The 18,933-nt window shown below is 42.1% G+C and overlaps 1 long non-coding RNA gene across 1 annotated transcript in view; it reads right to left on the bottom strand.

Annotated features, from left to right (window-relative positions):
• Nucleotides 1–18,933, bottom strand: part of LOC106018859 (uncharacterized) — a 618,314-nt gene that overhangs the window by 121,643 nt on the left and 477,738 nt on the right. Inside the window, exon 12 of the long non-coding RNA XR_011807997.1 lies at nucleotides 9,233–9,448. This is a non-coding gene — a long non-coding RNA (uncharacterized lncRNA). The remainder of the gene's footprint in view (nucleotides 1–9,232; nucleotides 9,449–18,933) is intronic.

The following is an 18,933-nucleotide window of genomic DNA, read 5'->3' as shown; positions in this document are numbered from 1 at the left end:
CAGCAAGACCACAACTGCCAGGGGCTGGGACAGCTGGGGAGTGGCTGCCTTTTGGGCTCCTCCTCTCAGAAAGCATTTTTTTTTGCTCCCCTGGTGCAACCCTCTGGGACTCCTGAGGACAGGACTACCATAGCTGCAAGGAGAGCACCACGGTGTCCACAAGGCATGGCAGCAATTAAGAGGAATCGAAGCTCTGTCTCACAGTGCCCATGTTTCTACATTTCTGAATTTGAACTGACTGATTTTTGTTGTTGTTGATGGTGCTTGAAGATTAAACGTTATGTGCAGCAACAGATGTTAGTGATCTCATTCCGAGCTGAATACCTTTTTACACATGGTTTGGTTGTGCACCAGGGGCCAAGAACTTTGGCTGTAGATAAGCAAAATCAAAATCTGTTTTAACTGGCATATTGAGTCCATTGTCTATAAACGTTCGCATTATGAGAATGAGATCAAACCTGCCAAGGGACATTATTATGTTGTGAAATATATTTGCCCATCACAAAAGAATTACTAGAAAAGAGTGGAAAAGTGGTGATTATTGAACTGTGTAGCACTGGCCCAAATCTGTTCAAAAGCTCCACTAATTGCAAGCAAACATGATCTTGGCTAACAGTGAGACAGAGTCACAAATGTTTATACAGAAAACATCCAAGAAAGAGGAGGCAGGGACATTCTTCGAGGAATAAAGCAAAGAAGCACTAGAGCTTGGCAGCTTCTGCCCTGCTTTGATTGGATGGGTGGCAGCTACTAAAGGGCAGCGCCTTAGAGACCATTGCCAGGCTGGATGGGATTTCCCTAGGAATATTAAAACAAAACAAAACAAAACAAAACCACAACAGGCCAGGAAGCAAAAGCAGAAATCCAAATGCTACTGGAGTGCTGCAATATTGATCCATTTTTCAAGCAGTCAGAGATTCTTAATGTAAATAGCAGCAGGTCGCATCAGAAGGAAATCACCAGGAAGATGTCCCAGGAGCTGCTGTTAGAACCGATGTGTTGAAGGAATTTTATTACTATTACCAGTAACGTGGGAGCTGTGTCCTCTTCCAAACAGTGAAGTGAGCAACTTGAGAAGAAAATGTAGGATTTCAAGGCATGAAGTTGCAATGTAACTTCTTCTTATGGATTAAAAACTATTTTCTTTTTCCCCAAAACCAAACACAAAAGCCACTCAGATCCCAAATCTAAGTTTATACTCACTTCCAGATGCCAGCAGCATCCCCACAAACACCCCAGCTATCTGCTCAGCCTCCCATGTACATCAGAGTGAAAAGGCTGCTAAACCAGGCAAAAAAACCCTCTCTTCCCAGTGGTCTATTGACAGGACCTTGGAGACGTCAGCAGGTGTCACGGGAAGAGTCCCACTGAATTCAAAGTTCATTAGACACAGTCAGAACCAAGCTCTTCTTATACAGGCCAAGGAGGTTTAATGGCACACTGCTAGAGATGCCCTTCTGTGTCATGGTATTCACAGAATCAGAAACCTGTTTGTTGGCTAGAATAAAACATTTGATTGTGTTTTGCTGGGAAAAACACTGTGATTTGCTGTAGTGTCCATGATTATTGCTGGTCTTTAAAAAAAAAAAAAAAAAAGCTTTTCCTTTTGGTATCAAAATAAAGCTACTTCCTGACGTTGCTGAGATGCTGGCTTTCATTATGCATGGCAAAGGATGGGCTGATGATGCTTTATGATCATTAGCAAGCAACACAGACATTTCTGGAACACAAAATCAAAAATAAAAGCGAGTAGCATTAAAATGTTCTTGGGGCTAATTCCTCTAACCAGAACATGAAAGATTTTTTCATTTTCTGTATGTGAACAGCATTCAAAGCAAAGTAATTTCATTATAAAACTGGTTCTTTATTTTTCTGGAACAGCATTGGAGTACTGGAATAGAGTCAAAGTAAAACCTTCTTTTTATGACAACAGCATTTGAGTATTGGATTTCTTATATGATGTGACATCTCATCAGAAGATCCTCCAGGCACTGCACATGGACCACCTCTAACATACAAACATCCAGTATTATCCTTCTGTTTCTCTGTGGCAATAACTCTCCTCCCTTCCAACTTCTTGGAAGTAAAAGCCAGAAGTGTTCAAAACTTTTTATACCATACACACATCTTAAGAAAAAGTGATCACAAAGACTGCTTCCCTCCCCCTGATAACCAAATGGTGCTGCAGTAGCAGTGACACCGCTGTGGGGCTCTCACAGGAAGAGATTTTGAACACGGTCTGGGAAAGAGGACAGTTCTTCGGGCAGTGAGGGCTGCATGACTGCATTGACTTCTGTCAAATTTTGCCAGCCATATCATCAGCCGATGATATGTTTCTGACTGGTGAACTTCTTGCAACATGATTTAATCGCTGAATCAAAGCATGGAAAATTCTCAAGGTCAGCTCAGTCTCTGCAGACCTTCAGGTCTCTGGATCAACATTTGGAAACTGCCGATTTAATCCATCTTCTATAATGATGGCTAACAAATGGCCTTTTCTTATTCCAAACTTGCCTGATGAACTCAGTTTGGGCAGTGTGAGAGGTGAGTAGTATCAAGACCTTCCTGTTTACTGCAGTGCAATGCATATGATTTAGATGACATCAAAAAAGTGTTTCGTTTTCAGGAGACCAAAAAGCATGGCACCTTCCAGACCGATTAAACATGGAGATATTACCTTCAGTTTGAGTAAAGATGGAGATATCACTGCATTACAGTTATGTTTAACAGGAGATAAGTGAGATGGTTGGACAGATTTTTTTTTGCTGTAGAAATGTGGCAAATTAGGGATACACAGGTTATGCACATGCAGGCACCAAGAGATGGAAATTCAATCTGTCATTCACAAAAGATCTTCCTGTTTTGTATCAGCAGAAATGGACAATATTCTTGTGACTATGCACAACCTTCCCAGATACAATTACTGTATCTCTGATCCTCTTTGCATTGCCCTCTACCCATTCAAATACACAAATACTAACTCACAAACGACATCTTACAACAATTTGTTTCTTCCCAGCTTCTTGGAAAACATTTTCTGACCAGATCTACCAGGGCTCTATTCCCTCTTGTTTTCAAATCCCCATCAAGATTATTTTTTAAAAGGTAAGTGCATTCTTCAAAATGAAAAAAATTTACATTATCAAATGGGGGGGGGGGGGGGGGGGGGAGAAGCCGAGTCTGTTATCCCTTCACAATGGACATCCTTGAATTTTTAGGAATTGTTTTGAAGAATATAACCTAACTGCCTGCCTGTTTCACACATCCCTCAGCAGTGAGTTGCTGCTTACGGCAGAGAACACAGTACTGTAACTAATCTGAAATGAAGGAAAACATTTAACCTACAGTCCCTCATATTCAGAACAAATAACTGTCTCCGTGTCCCTTGCACATGTTTGATGGAGTCAGAAACGGGTTATTAATGAAGAATAACTCCATAAAAATGAACTCACTCCAATCAGTCTTCTGGCACTACAACATCAAGGGGAGATGCCAGTCAAGCAGCTAATATTAAACCTGTAAATCTTTACCTATTTAGGATGCTTTAATCATTTCCTATGAATTAATACCATAAAATGTGATTTATAGCTTAAGGAGGAAGATCCTTATAACCATTAATACACAAATCCAATCAACAGACATTTGGAAATTACAGATTCACTGGAGCTGTGTGGTGCTCAACAGAAAACTAATCCTGCCCCCTTTCTCTGCAGGGAAAGAGGGGCTTCAGATAACTGTATAGGTGCTACAGTTCCATCAGTGCTGCATTCCAAGAAACCTCCTCACACAGGCTTCCTTCAACAGATGGTCTTCTTAATTTGGTACAAGGTACAAGATTTATAGGCAACCCTCAGCAACATGGGAAGTGCATAAGGTGTCAGATGAAGCAATAAACAAACAGAAGAGCAATGGCCCCCCGGCAAACAAATTCTGTAACCTTTCAAGGATTGCTATGACCCTGCTGGTCTGACACGTATCTGAGAAAAAATACATAATTATTTAGGGCAGCTTTTTTAACACTAAAAAAAAATATTTCATTTTCTGTCTGATTTTGCTGCAAATTATTAATGGCAGTGAACAAGGCCCTTTAAGTGTAAAATCCCAGATAGGTTGAGCTTTGCAGAAGCAGCAGCCTGCAGCATGGTCTGTGCACCATGGTCTCTAGTGCAGCCAGAGATGTCCAGGTGCTTCCTCCTGCACCCTCACACCTCTCAGCCTCCAACATTTCTCGCGACAGCCACCACTGGGCACCAAACACGGCTGCAAACACAGGGACATTTTAGCCACATTTGCTCCATCTTTGTCACAAGTGCCCATCACTTGATGCCACCTACTCTTGGACATGATTTGTTTGTCTCTTCCCTTTGCCTCAGACATACAGGCTCATTCACATGCTGGTTCTTGCTCTGTGTCCCAGGTTTCTCGCTGGCATCCCTGCAGATCTGCCTGTACTGTATCCCTTCCGTATACACAAAGGACCAATTTCACCCTTTTCACATTTAAGCATTTGCTTGAGAAACCAAACGTAGAAAGTGAGTTGCTATTTTTTTCCTTTATCATCCACACAGACAGAAAGTACATTGGCAGGCTGACTCAGGTTTTAGCTGAGCAGAATTATGCTTCGGAGATACCTCCTGTTTTTCACTGACAAGAGGAAGCTTAGGGTTACCAGCTTTCTAATGCGTCACTAAAGTGCTTACAGGACAAAGAATAGACATTTTTCCAATCACTCATTTGTGATTCTTCCTCTCTCAATCTCTCTTTCTTTCTTCAAGACCCTTTCTTTCTTCCCTTGCCTGGTTTATGCAGACAATCTTATTTTAACTAAAAAGAAAGCTTGAGCCATCAGTTCAGGAAGAGATTTTCTAACACGGCTCTCCAGTGGGGACAGCAGGCAGGTGACATACTCTTTATATTTTATTGTAAAGTTTCTTTAACAGCTTTTTAAGCTTTGACTGTTCCAAAAGCCAGACTACCCTATTGTAAAGACTGATAGTTATATTTTAGGGAGAGAAGGAAAAAAATATAGAAATTGAAACAGTGAGCACTTATTCAGTAGCTGAGAGTAAGGTTTTCAGAGAGCTGGAAACTGCTGCCGAGAAGGATGGCTAAGCTTTTGCCTCAGGGCATTTAAAACTTCCCTTTCTCCTGCTCCATCTTTTCCCTCCTCCAGCATGTCTGCTAAAGATCTCAGCCTCGGGAACAGAACTGGGAGGAAGCCAATCTCCAATTCATCTTGGGATCTTAGAGTTTGATTTAATTTTCCATACGGCCTGACTGCTTCTTTAGTAATGATGTACATCCTGGCTAGCCTGACAAAAGCAGCACTGATTTTCCTGTTGAGCACCAGTGTGATGGAGTTTCATAGGGAACCTGATACACTTACTACTGGTCCAAGTGCAGCAGCACTTAGACAGCATCCGGCTTTGTTATAGACAAAGAAATTGCCAAAATGTCCATTAATTTCAGTGGTACCAGACCAGGCCCATGGAAACAAGATGGAAAGGATAAAAGTCAGGGAATGTGATACAACTGGGAAGACGGAGCAGACAGCATGTTTTGAGAGAGGATGGAGAAGAACACACAGAAAGGGGGGTAGGTAGGTGCACAGAAAGAACAGTTACTACAGGAAGAATAACAGACACTGTGTTGAAACGAATGCAAGGAAATTTTCTATTTATTGTACAGAAGAATCCTCTTCTCCTTACCAGAAGGGTTATGATTGATGATTCCTTTTTTTTTCTTTCCTTTTTTTTTTTTTTTTTTTTAAATGAAGCATTTAGCTCAGAGGGTTTTGGAGGGTTCGAAAGGAAAGAACAGCTGTACATGGCAGGAGGAGCTGCTTGGCTGGATCAGACTTCAAGTTCAGTTGCTTTTGTTCCCAATATCTACAAAACCTTTTAAACAAGAACCTTTCCGACACAGAGAGATGTAAAGGAGAAGGAAATCACATACAAAGAAATGGAAAATAGGAAATCTATAATAAGGGTTTTGGCTGTTCTTTTTATTTAATGTCATGGGACTATGAATTTTCCTCATTCTCCCTGAATGAAGGCTCTAACTATGTATCTTTGGCAACCGACACAGCAGCAAGAGCTCCAGTTTGATCACTGCGAACATTGCATTGGCTGCACTTTCAAGCCATCCCAGTACCCAGTGACTACTGATTTTGTTGCCAAAACAGCAGGCACACTCACAGTAACACTTTCCCACCTTAATTCTAATAACAGAGATTACACCAGATAACACCTTCAAAACAAGAATGTTTTCTACTTGGGAAAAACAGGACGAACCCATGTTTACTGACCGCATCTCACCTTAAGTCAGAATTGGTCAACCTATAATAAAGCTCTAACTTACCGCCTGTAGAGCACTTGAATGAGTCAGTCACTTAAATGCAGTGTTTCAATACAAATACCTTTGTACATGTTTATTAATATTTCTACTAATAATATTTTATACTAATAATTAAAGAGTGCACAAGGGCATGAGAAATGTTAGTAGGGCAGTGATTTCTGGGGAGAAAGCACCTGACAGGTAAATATTCACCTCAATCTAGATTAAAACCAACAGAAACTGCACTATTGAACTCCATCTTCTACATTGCCACCCTCGACATACACATTTATACACCTTTACTCTGTACTCTTCAAAACTGGACAAGCACAATTTACTGTAGGAAATGGAAAATGTAAGCTCCTGGCTAATGTCAGCAAAACAAAACAAAACAAACAAACAACAAAAAAAGAAACCAATTTGCTTGCCCATCAAAAATAAAGTATTGCATTTAATGGAGACCACACGGTTGCAGTGGGCAACATGCTATACTCACTTAAGACCCAGTTCATTAAATACTCCCTATATTCTTCATATAAGAAAGAACAGACCACATGTGTGGGGGAGCATAATTTCAAGGAGGCAACATTTTATCTTTGATTTCTATTAGCTCTTTCATGAACACACCACTCAATTCTCTCTGTCTAGTTGCCCCTGCTGTGCCAGTGATCACATAGTATGTAACATCAAGTCTGTCTTTGTCAAGACTGGGATCAATTAGAAGGCCCAACATTCAAATTACGTGTTTGACTCCCAAAGCGATGCTGCACTAATTTCCTGAGAACAACAGAAGGATGTCAAACTGTTCCCCTGCACAGGGTTTTTGTGTTGCATTTTGCATTATGCTTTCACACTGACCCAAACTGAATTTGTACCCACTGTTGTTCATGCTCAGGAGGGCTTCAGGCAGGAGTACCACGTGCCTGGATTCATCTGATTTCACTGGTGGAATTCATCTGATTTCACCAGAGGCCTCTTGGCTGGGGTCTCAATCACCAAGGCTCTGTAATTAACAAGGGACTACCAGCTCTTCAGCAGATTATTCATCCCATAGTTGACCCACACGCTGTCTAAATATGCTTATTTCTCTCTGAAAACCCTAAGAGATTGTCTTTGTTGACTGGGCTATTGATGCAGTGAGGTGGGATTAACCTGGGCCACAACTGCAGTTTATGTAGGGAGAGGCACGTGGAATCAGCACATGGAAATTCCCTCACAGGAGCAGCCGGCGGTTCAGTGATACCCCCAAAACCAGGATAAGAAAAAAAATAAATATGAGGGGAACAAAGTTCACAAGCTGCTCCTGAAATCTCCAGCCTCAGGAAAGAAGACAGTAAAAGTTTGTGAATATAAACAGGGACTTTACGGGAACTTGACAAAACCCATACTTTTATAGTTATTTGCACATAATTGCCCGTCACATAATTCACTGCAGAAAAGAGATTCCCTTTGATTCCAGGCAGAACTGGCGAGAGCCCAGGCGTTTCTGTGCAGGGAAAGAACCAAACCCAGAGCCACTTTAATCTGGTCTGGGGAGCGAAGGGAAGTCCTACCACTCCACCACACTGTGACTTGGATTTAACCAGCTCCTTGCAATTGTGCTTTAACTAAGATTTGCAGTGGAGACTGACCTTAGTTCTATTTGTCCTCTCCAACAAATAAGTGTTGAGTTTAAGTCCCTTCAGTCGCTCCCTCCCCCTGACCTGAAAGCAGTCTCCTGATTAAGGAGATACGGAAAGTTTTAGGAATAGGGCCAAACCAGGGGAAATTTTTCTTCTTGGCTCTTTTCAACTTGAATGGGGCTGTATTATGGAAGGCTGTCTTGCTAGTCTGAGCAGGAAAACCTCACGAACATTACTGCACAGTTTCATAAAAACTTAAAGACTGTGCAGAATTCTTTTGTCAACTCCAAAATATGCATCAGTAATCCTAATTCATTCACACTGAATAAAATAGCTGAAAACACTAGTTCTCCCAATATACATGCCTTAAGAAATGAGTAGTTCCACGGTAGCAAGAGACATTTATATTTTGAACACTAACCTAACTTTTAAACTCCTGTAGGAGACTCTAAAATTGTTTAGCAAGAAGGGCTTTCTAAGCTGAGAATCAAGCTGTGAGAAAGAATAAAAAAAAAGAGCATTCATTTAAACATTTTCAGAAGCCCCTAAAAATGCCATTTTCACACAGTAAATCCGCTGCACTTGAATGTCTGCTGGCTTTCTGAAAGGAATGCTCTTCACTGGGATGCAGCCTGCTGTGGTCAAGTATGATGGAAATAAAAGTGTTGCTAATGGTGATTGAAAAGGATTCCCACTGCTGCTGGCCAGTGTTGGTTTTAGATGGGCCAACTCTGTCGAACAGAGAGCAACGGGAGACAGTAAACTTCTCTAAGGCTCTCTAAACTTTGAGTCACCTCTGCTCCCTTCCTTTTAACGCTAGCCTGTCCCCTTGTTTCTCCACCAAGCTTTATGTTAACTTAGTCCAGACCAGACTTTTACTGGAAATGTAAAGACGTAGATTTTCACATAAACTGAGCAATGCAAAAAAGAAACGAGCCGTGTGAATGGGCATTAGCACAGCAGCAAGTCAACAAGCCCCCACAACATGTGCATTGTGGGTCAGCCCAAGAAACAGTCTTAATTCCAGCAAATATCCCACTTTCTGTTTTAACTGTGATACTTTATATTGATCACAGGGCTCCGTTGTGACAAACGTCTTGCTTCTTTAAGAAAAAACAGCTTTGTACAGCAACACAGGCACGCAGAAACTTTGCAATTAAGGCACAGATAGTAAGTGGCAACCCTAAGGGCAGGCAGCAAGGCTGAGGCAGGGAAGCGGGAATTTGGCTTCTGCCTCGTGAATCCCAGTTTGGTGCATTAAGCACAAGACCTACCTCTCCTCCTCAGCAGGATCTGACTTCTTTTAATGGCTCATACAGGGAGTTCTGCCTCACGTACCGCAGGATCAGCATGGCTCCACTGCAGATCGCCAGTAGTGGCTGATAGTTTAACTGGACTCCATCTCTCCATATAGCTGATTAATTACATTGCCTCGAGACTTCAGAAGTGTCCTGTACCTTCAGGCTCTGAGGAAAGTTGGTAATCCGGGCCTGCAGCCACAGGGAAAGGAAATCAATTAAGGCCATTAAGGAGGAGAAAAAATCAGAAAGAATTAAGTAAAACCTGTCTTTCCTGGGAGTGGACTTTTCACACACTGAAAGAGCAGGCATCCCATGTGCTTTGCAACAGTGACCACGCTGAGGACCTTTGGGGTCCCCTGGTGGTTCCACCTGCACGTATGGATGTGCCTCCAGAGGGGGGCTGCTTGTGGGTCTGCCCTCCCTAGCCCCAGCCAGCGAGTATATACAGCTGTATGGCTCAGGAACCTGGGCTGGCTGAAAACCAACCTGGCAAGATATGAGGGGTAACCCAAGGGGTTACTTGGGCCAGGAGGATGGTAGCCAGGCCGAGATGGCAGCCCTACAGCACAACTTCGGGTGTGTAAAAACGTCTGTCAACCTACAGCCTCTGAGGTGGAAAGTAGCAGGTTACACACTTCTTCCCTGATGCCCGATTTCTGTCTGAGTTGAACAGCAAGGCCTACGTGAGTTTTTTGCTCAAGGCCCTCTTGACTGATCCACCCCAGTACAAACCATGCACTCCATCAGCATCTCCTAGGATTTCAGCTCTGTTGCACTCTGTTTACTCACTCTATGAGCCTTGGCAGGGGGCATTAATGGAGAAGATGAAACAAAATTGTAAAGATATTTTTAAAGGAGATCTTGATGGCTGCAAAATACTTTCAGTCCAGTACATACATTCCCAGCAACAGAACTGGACCTTCTTAGGCTATTTGTGGTATATTAAGAGCATATCAAGGTCTAGAAGACAATCTCACATGGCACAATGCAAGTAGTAATTGGTCCCTCTTCACACTGCTCTTTTTTGATCAGTCTAGCTTAGCCTTCTTCAGCAAAATACCAAGCTGTGGATCAAAGACTCCAGAGAATGTTCAATTTCAGGCCCCAAAATACACACAGATGTGCAGCAATTCTTGACAGATTTTTTTTCCTCTCCTACCCTCTTCCTTCTATGTATTTATTGCAAGTGCCCAAATACAACAGTAATAATTTTGTGTCACCCTTTAACATATACTTATTGCACTGATGACCAAGAAATACAACTCTGGCATCCCACAGATACTTGCTCACCTAATCCCATTCTCTGGCAAACACCATTGCCCAGCTGAGACAGTAGCTAGCTCTCAAGTCAGTCTGTGCTAATTCTGAGTGCGTCCAGCCTGTTTTCTGTTCTTGTGCAAGCTGACCAGGCCTTCTGGAAGCTGCACGTGCCAACATCTGGTTTGCCAAGGAAGACATAAACTGGACAGAAGACAGAAACTACAGCAAAACTCTCATTTTTCATGCAAAAGTAGGAGTGTGTGGGCACTGTACAAGGAAAGCATGTAGGTCTGTTTGAAATAGGCTGTTTTGCTCTTGACCTAAAAGCAATGTACCTCTTCAGGGAATCCTGAAACCAAGTGAAGCACTGCACAGATCCCTAAAATAAGGATGTACTGGACGTGCACAGAGAGGACAGCCCTCAGCTTGGCTCCCAAGAAGGCTGCTAGGTCAGAGAGACAACAGGCCTGAGGCACAGGCTTAGGTGTGGCTGCAACACGCCCTCCAAAATATGTTCAAATGTCAACTGTGAGCATAGCGGAAAAATACCACGGAAGGGCAAACAATGCCGTTCACCCGGTCAGGGCAGTGCCTGCCGCACCTAGGCAGCTTTCTGCCCCGAGCTCGTGGCTGGCCTACACGGTGACGCGGGTGGGAAGGAGAACAGGCAATGCATGAGGACTCAGGGTGACCCTGCTGACCACTGTTTCTGAACGGCCTTAAACCATCAGCCAAGATAGGTTTTTGTTGCTCCCCCCCGCCCCCCCGTAAATCACAAGGTGAGGAAATGAAATAAGGAAAGAACAGCTGGGAGGAGTATGTAAGAGGCTGTGGCATCAAAAGCCCTCGCTTTTCTGTCTTGCTACATCTTCTCCTGTTTGTTTTTTTTTTTTTTTTGATTTTTTTTTTTAATGTATTCATTACACTTAACAGACCACAGCTCCTGCTGAGCAACCTGGATCTATCTCAGAACTACTGAGCTGGATGTGTCTGAAGAAGAGCAGTCTGTGCATCTCCTATTTATCATGCTCCAATCTTCCAGCAGCATTTCTGCTGCTACTTGCCTTGCCCAGGGTCATGCTGCACCTGTTTTAGACCCTTACAACAGTGGATTACATGGATGCTGGTGTCTGCAATGTCCCCTCAAATGCACAACTGGCTCTGCAAGAAACTAAGTATGCCAAAAAAAAAGCCCTCCAAAAAAAGTGTTGTGCACAACAGAGTTAAAAATACAAAACAAAACAAAAGTTTCCTGATGAACTTAGATATTTTACTTTTTAAAATTAAGGCATTGACTAGACGTGGCCTTGGTGGCTGTAATAACCTCCTTGTATCTCACTTTTTCACAGAGTTGCTGAACTACTCAGAAAGAGCTGCAAATGAAAACGTCTAGGTGAGAGAAGGGTGTCACTGTGTTAGGAAACTTCCCAGTATAAAACACAAATAACATCGCCAGACTTTTAAGAAACTGAAGGGGAGGAGCAGTTTCCTGCTGGAGGCTCCAGCAAACATGAAGTCACACAGGGAACAGGTAAAGATGGGGTGCTACTGTATACAGGCTATCCTATACCTTGCATCCTTCGGAGGTTGGTAAAGGGCTTTCCAGAGTCCTGCTGTGAATTTGTTTTAGTGTTTTTTAAGGGCCCTTAACAACGTCATTTGTCACAGAGTAAATCCTGGACGTCTGGTTACTTTCTGCAGGGAATGCTCTTTGCTGGGCTGCAGCTTGCCAGGGGTCAAATATGACAGAAATGAAGTGTTGCTAATAGTGATTGAAAAGGATTCCTACTGTTTGTGGCCAGTGCTGGTTATTAGAGAAGCCAAATTTGTGGGACAGAAAGCAGCAGGAGACAGTAAACTTTCCCTAAGACTTACTAAACTTTGAGTCACCTCTGCTACCAATGCCATTCTGTCAGACCTATTTGGAGAAAACTGATATTATAATTACTGATCTCAGCAAGGGCCTAATGTGCAACCTGAGGAACTCCTCTGCCGGCCATATAATTACAGACGGGCTGGGGAGGCCCGGAGGCCTTGGCCCCCACCCCTCCGACAAGCTGGGTTCAGTTACTGCTCCGGCCAGGCTGTGGCGGACAGGTAGGCGAGCAGAAAAGTCACTGGCCTGAGAGGAGAGAAAATAATTCTTGTCAGAACTGCCTGCCTGCTATCAGAGGTTTGAATGTCACCTCAAAGAGTGCCTTTTCTGACCATTACATGGCGGTGTCTGAAGGGTTGTTTGAAGCCGGATTTATCCCCTCTCAGGTGGCAAATATTGATGGCTGAGAACGTGGGTTTTGGTTTTTGTTTTTCCCTCCACCCCTTCCCCACCTTACTGTTTCTTTCATGAATTAACGTTTTTCTTGCTGAGGGGACACTGCATGAGCATCAGCACCTGCTGGTTTAAACTTTCACATAAAATGGTGTTTTGCTGGATATATCCTATACGGTCTCATTCATACAGTGTAAACACATTCCTTTAAGCCCCTGTTCCAGCTTATTATTAACAAGTTCAGTGCCAAGAATATTTGTCCACCAAAAGAAGATAAACTGCTGATTTTAAAAAGAGAAATGTGGCCTTATTCAAGCAGACTGCTACAAGGAAGGCACGCTAGCAAGCTGCGGCATTGAAACAAAACCCAAATGCAGACCAAGACCCCGGTGCTGTAAACCCTATGTGCACGTTAACTTAAAGCGAGTGGTCCTTCTGCAAACGGCGGTATATCCCTGTCTAAAATTAAGTGTAGACAGAAATGCTGTGCAGGATCAGGCCTGGAGGACTGGGCCTGCAACAGATTGATCGCCTTTGCGGGGTGCTGAGCAGGCTGCTGCCCTATTGATTTCTATAGCAATAGAGGGGGCTTAGCACCTCGGAGCATCAAATTTCCAAGCCTGGAAGAGACCTAGGCTCTGGAATGGATTAAAGTCACATGTGATGCATTTGGAAAGGCCTCGGCTCAGTCTCAGCGCTCAGTAACAGCAACCACCATTTATTCTGGTTACTACAATTCATTTGGACAGTGTTTACAATATCGTCCCCTTCCTCCATTATTAGACAAACAACTTTGATAGGTAGCCTTTTATTTTTTACAGCATTTCAGAGCAGAATAAACGCACGGCCCAAGTTATTTATGGAGTGAGCTTTCTGTACGAGGTGCCTTTGCCAAGGAAGTGTGAATGCACATAGTGCACACGCTGTGTATGTTCAACCAGACAACGGTGACCCAGCAGTCAGCGAGGAAAGGGAGAAAGGAAAAACACATGCAAGACACCATCTTTTACATGTCATGTCATCGGAAAATCCTCCCCATAAAGTTTAGGAAACTATGTGCCAAGGAGCATTTTACTGACTCAAAAAAGTGATCAGAAGTGGCATATAGGGGATTTCTCCTGCTGGGCAGAACAACAGGCAAGCAAACTGAGGCTTCATTTCCCTGGTAGTGCTCATTCATTAGGGAATGCCATGCCAATTGTTTGGGGCAGTTTTGCTGGTGTTCGATGGCCAAGAGCGCTGCAGATGGTTACAGACAGCCTCACTTGACAAACTTTTCCTAAAACTTTTGGATGCAGATTTTTTTCTAATTGTTTAAAGGAGTAGAGATGCAGAGGAAGGGAAAAGAACATAAAGACATGGAACTCTTATGGAAGAGTCTAACAGTTGCAGTAAGTTTATCTATATGCAGACTTATAAACGTTAACCACTGACTTGCTGTATTTCCTTATTTCGATTAAAATACATGCAAAAATAACTATGCAAGCAGCTCTTCCCATCCCCTAATTAGACTTCCAGTTGCAAACACTGGTGCTACCCAACAGCTGAAAAATCCACCCCAGCACACCCCTCGATCTCTCTCAAATTCAAACAATGAATTAACTCAGCATGTCAATAAATCAAGGGGGCTAAACAGCTTGTCAAAAAAGAAAGAAAAAAAGTCAAATAAATAGTTTCAACTGCAAGTTCAGATGTGCTTGCCTTTTGGAATGAATGCAGTGGAACTGTTTACTATATATTCAAGACAGAAAGTTGATTTGAGGTCACAAAAGTGAAGAAAAACCTCAAATGCTTCTTTGTGACAGAGATTGCAGCATATTATTGTCCTGCTCAGAGGACAGGTTTCTTAGTATAACTAGGAGGTTTAGAAAAACCTTCTTTCTTTTGGATTCCATAAAAAATTGTGCTCTTAAACCCAGATGAATCAAAACTGCACTCTACATTATTAAGGAGCAGCCATTTTTTCCCATTTATTGAAAAGCACTTTTGGAAACCATCTCCTCTATCTAGACAAGATCAAAAATGATGTTGCTTGTTGCTGTAAATGCAAAATTAAATAATAATGCTAATTTCACATGTCACGTTACAGGAATGATTGATATAAATAAATCTGGGGTTGTTTGATAAGAAATATACAAACACGTCCCTTCTCTTTCAGAAAAGTTCATACGAGCCAACGCCAAGCCTCTAATGTTTTTTATCAGATCATTCCTCATTTTGAATATTTTCCCACGACTTAGTGCATTTTTTAATAAAAAGATAAAGTCTTTTTATAGGATTGACTTCTCCTTGCACAGTTAGTACTGGGGCAGTCTCAGGTCTTTTTTCAAAATATTTGAAACCAGACTTGCTGCATTAACAAATACAAAATAGAGGAATGGTAAAAGATTAACTTATGTCAACTCTCCATGTCTCTCCTCTTAAATTATCTTCATTTATCGCACAGCAGCACCTAAGAGCCTTCCTCATGACCCCTTGCACTAGACTCTTCCTACACAGCTGCATAGGAAGACACTGTCTGGAAGACTTCAGACTCAAAATCTTCCAGTGACCTGTATGCCAAGATGCTGGGACTCCAAATCTGCAAGAGGGTATTCCAGCCTGGAGATGAAGACTGGCAAGATTCACTGGCTGATAGCTGGATTTCAAAACTACCTGGAGCAGCAACGTGCAATGCTAAGAAACATTTTGGTCAGGATAATGCCCTCTATTTCAGGCCATCATACCACCTTCACCTCTAAATGATTAGAGCAAGACTAACCCCACAAATAGTAGCAGTTATCTCCTGTCCAACTTCTCTAATTAATTCTTCTTTCTGAAGCATGTAGTGTCAAACTTAGAAGACAAAGACACACAAACTGGCATGACGTGGAGAGACAGAGGACCTGCTCCAAACTTGTCACCTTTTCTAAATACAGATAATGCTCAATTTAGTCCTTCAAAACCGAAATGCAGTACTTTTCCTTAAGTATTTCTCTTTGAACCTCATTCTCCTTGCAGTTGGGATGGTTGACAGAGCACCATTCTCCATGCTTGTTCTTACACAAAATACAGCAGTGCAAGGCACGCAAAAGTGGGCGTACTGACTGATGAATGTATCTGCCTCAGGAGTCCAATTTTACAGATTTCTCAACTGGCCGTGGCATTCCCAACCGTGTGGGAGTCCAAAATCACAAAGACGAGGGGTGCTTTCTTAAAATAAACACCAACCTCAACTCCCGAGAAGGCTCTTTGGTGTTATTCACTGCAGCTGTGGTTCGTTTTTGTGAATATTCCCTCCAGGCAGCCGAGCAACTCCCAGACAGGATAAAGCTGCTGTAGCCAACTTCATACCAGACCTGGCATAAAGAGTCTTTTAGGGCCACAGACAGGAGGGACCATGGCTGAAATTAGTGTGTGCACCAGGAATTTGCAACTACCATCCCCAGGGAAACAGTTATTGTCCTTGTGCAGAAGAAAACCTACAAACTATTTCTAACTTCCCACCATCTTTCCCCACTATGTCAAGGTCTAATGGGCCACAAGAGGATATGGTTCAAGACCCACCTTCCACGTCTTATTTGTGCATCTAAAGATTTTGCCCTCATGACTTGCACAGCTCAGTTTCCTGGCCTGACATGGAAGGGGGAGAACTTGTTTACAGAGGGAACTATTTCCTTCTTTGCCGAGATGAGTTGCCTCAGTGCTGACTTGTTTTATTACTTTTAAATTACAATCAAGTACACCATAATTTGGCCAAGCCTGACATCTGCTTTCACTAGCTCTCAATATTTCCAAAAGACCTTCAACAAATGCAAGGGAACCAATTTGGAAAAGCAAGGCATTCACACCTCAGCGTACACAATTAGAATGCTACAAGGTTTTAACTCTTTTTTAGGTTTTTCGCCCTGCTCAAGCTTGTTTGTAAACATACATATAGCAACAGGTCTGTAACCCAGTGCATCATACTTGTATCATGCAGAGGTAGCTTTGCTGCTGGAGCAATGCAAATCCCTTCCTCAAACACACCATCATAGCCCAATCCCATACATCAGCCCAAAGGTGTAGCCTTTAAAAAATCTCTCTGGCGAAGAGACTGCAATGCAGTACATCTTCCTTCAGATGCAAAGCTATTGTTTAAGTAACTTTGTTTTTCTGCATGTAGTGGCTCTTCTCTGTTTTTTTTTTTCTTTTTTTTTCTTTTCTTTCTTTCCCCAGTGCAGAAAGATGTTATTCCCCTACAAGACGGGAAAACTCCGGCATTCCTTGTCCTTAGCCGTGGAAGAGAACAACAAGAAGAGGTTAACTGTTAACCAAACTGTCACACCTTAGGCAAAACAAACCAGCGGGATCCAGCAGGTATGCTGATTTACACGTGGCGGAGCGCCGGTCGTTTACCCCTTGCTGCGCTGAGGATTCTGAAGGACCGTATTTTCCCTCGGTTTATTTTTTTTGTGTCAATATACACGCTGCTATGTGCTCATGGAAAAATTACTGCTGTAGCAACGTTGTTCCTTCTGAATGTACAATCAGAAGCACAGTGGAAGAAATTCATGGAAATAACAGGATGCAATCCTTGGAGTATTTTTGAATCAATAGACCCTTTATTTATATTGTAGTTGCGTTCCAATTTATCACTTGCAAATATCCTCTGTAATAAATAAGGGAAGGAAATGGAAATATTACAATGAAATTGTAATAATTCAATTCTACCTCTGCACATAATAAAGTTGCAGAGGGAATCTGTGTTTTTTTTGGTTGCCACTAAGCATCAGCAACAACTGATGGTCTTAAGTTAACAAGCTAATATTTCATCCATGGATACCAGAGTGATAATGGCTAAATATGCCAGTCGAGGGAATGAGCACATGTGCAGCTATTTGCCTGACACAACTTCTGCTGTCATGGCCTATTAAAACCAGTTTACATGTGCATGTCGAATTTGATGAATATGTATGTGACCTCTTTCATAGCTATCACTCATTGGACTGTAGCCCTCATGGCAGAAAAAAAAACAGCACCTCTCATTAAACACAGCTTGAGTTACAGGCATGTTATGTTAATATTCCTTCAGAACTTTAGGGGGTTTTCTTCTCCTTTTAATAAATCTTCAGAATAAAATCATTTAAAAGTATAATTATAAATAAACTTTCCTATTTCTCTACATTTTCACTTACTGAAATGTTCATTATCTAAGAGAAGAGAGCAAATGAGTTTATAGAAAACACATTCAATGATAGTAGTCAAATAAGACTTCTCTTACACAGGGTCTTGAGCAGAATTAGGTATTTAAAACATATCAGAATAATACATTTTTAGGTAAAAAATTGGACTGCCTGTCGAGCACTATACTTGACCCGAATCTAAACAGAGCTATGTATCAGAGTCTAAAAATGTGCAGTGAATGTCCCCTGTTCCCTCGCGGTTACCCTGCATATTCTGCACCTAGATGGAAGCAGAAGTGAAAGCATTAAATGCATTACTACAGAAACTGTTTCCACCAAATTTCTTATTGAAATTGCAGAGCCTCAAGAGGCAGAGGAAAGCATCCAAGCTTTTGGTGTTTATGAGAATCCAAATGAACCTCTGAATCTTTTGAGGTTTCTTCATTGCTGTTTAAAAAGCATAAATTATAGAGTATAAGCAAGGATGCAGCCAGATTGTACAGTCCATATATGGCAAATATTTACTCACATGAGCATTTCCACTCCATCTGCTCTGCAGATAGAGTAAATATTTCACAAACTGACACTTAATTTGGTAATGCCAAACCAGAAAAGGCACATCCACACACGCATTGGTGCTTCATACCATGCACAAAGAAAGCCACAGTCTCCTCCCAGTTAAATGGGGTTTGACACACCAGCAATTAGAAAAACTTAGTAGGTTTGTACCAGTATAAAATAAAATCAGAAATTAATACACTATTTTTTTTTACAGAGAACCTAGCTATATCCTAGCCAAGACCTCACTATGCTGGGATGAACTAGCCACTGAAAGGTTTATTTCCATGTTTCCCATCTCAGCACCTGAACCAAGAGGCACACAGAGCTGGAGAGCTCATTTCTCTTCCATTTGCAATAAGGCACCACTTAGTGTGACTTACTGTGCTCCTGACATCCAGACAGTTTGGGATTCTTGATTTAGCCACTAAAGGAATGGCCAA

This window comes from Anas platyrhynchos, chromosome 3, assembly GCF_047663525.1.
Source record: "Anas platyrhynchos isolate ZD024472 breed Pekin duck chromosome 3, IASCAAS_PekinDuck_T2T, whole genome shotgun sequence".
Lineage (NCBI taxonomy): Eukaryota > Metazoa > Chordata > Aves > Anseriformes > Anatidae > Anas > Anas platyrhynchos.
This window is presented reverse-complemented; position numbering and strand designations above follow the sequence as displayed.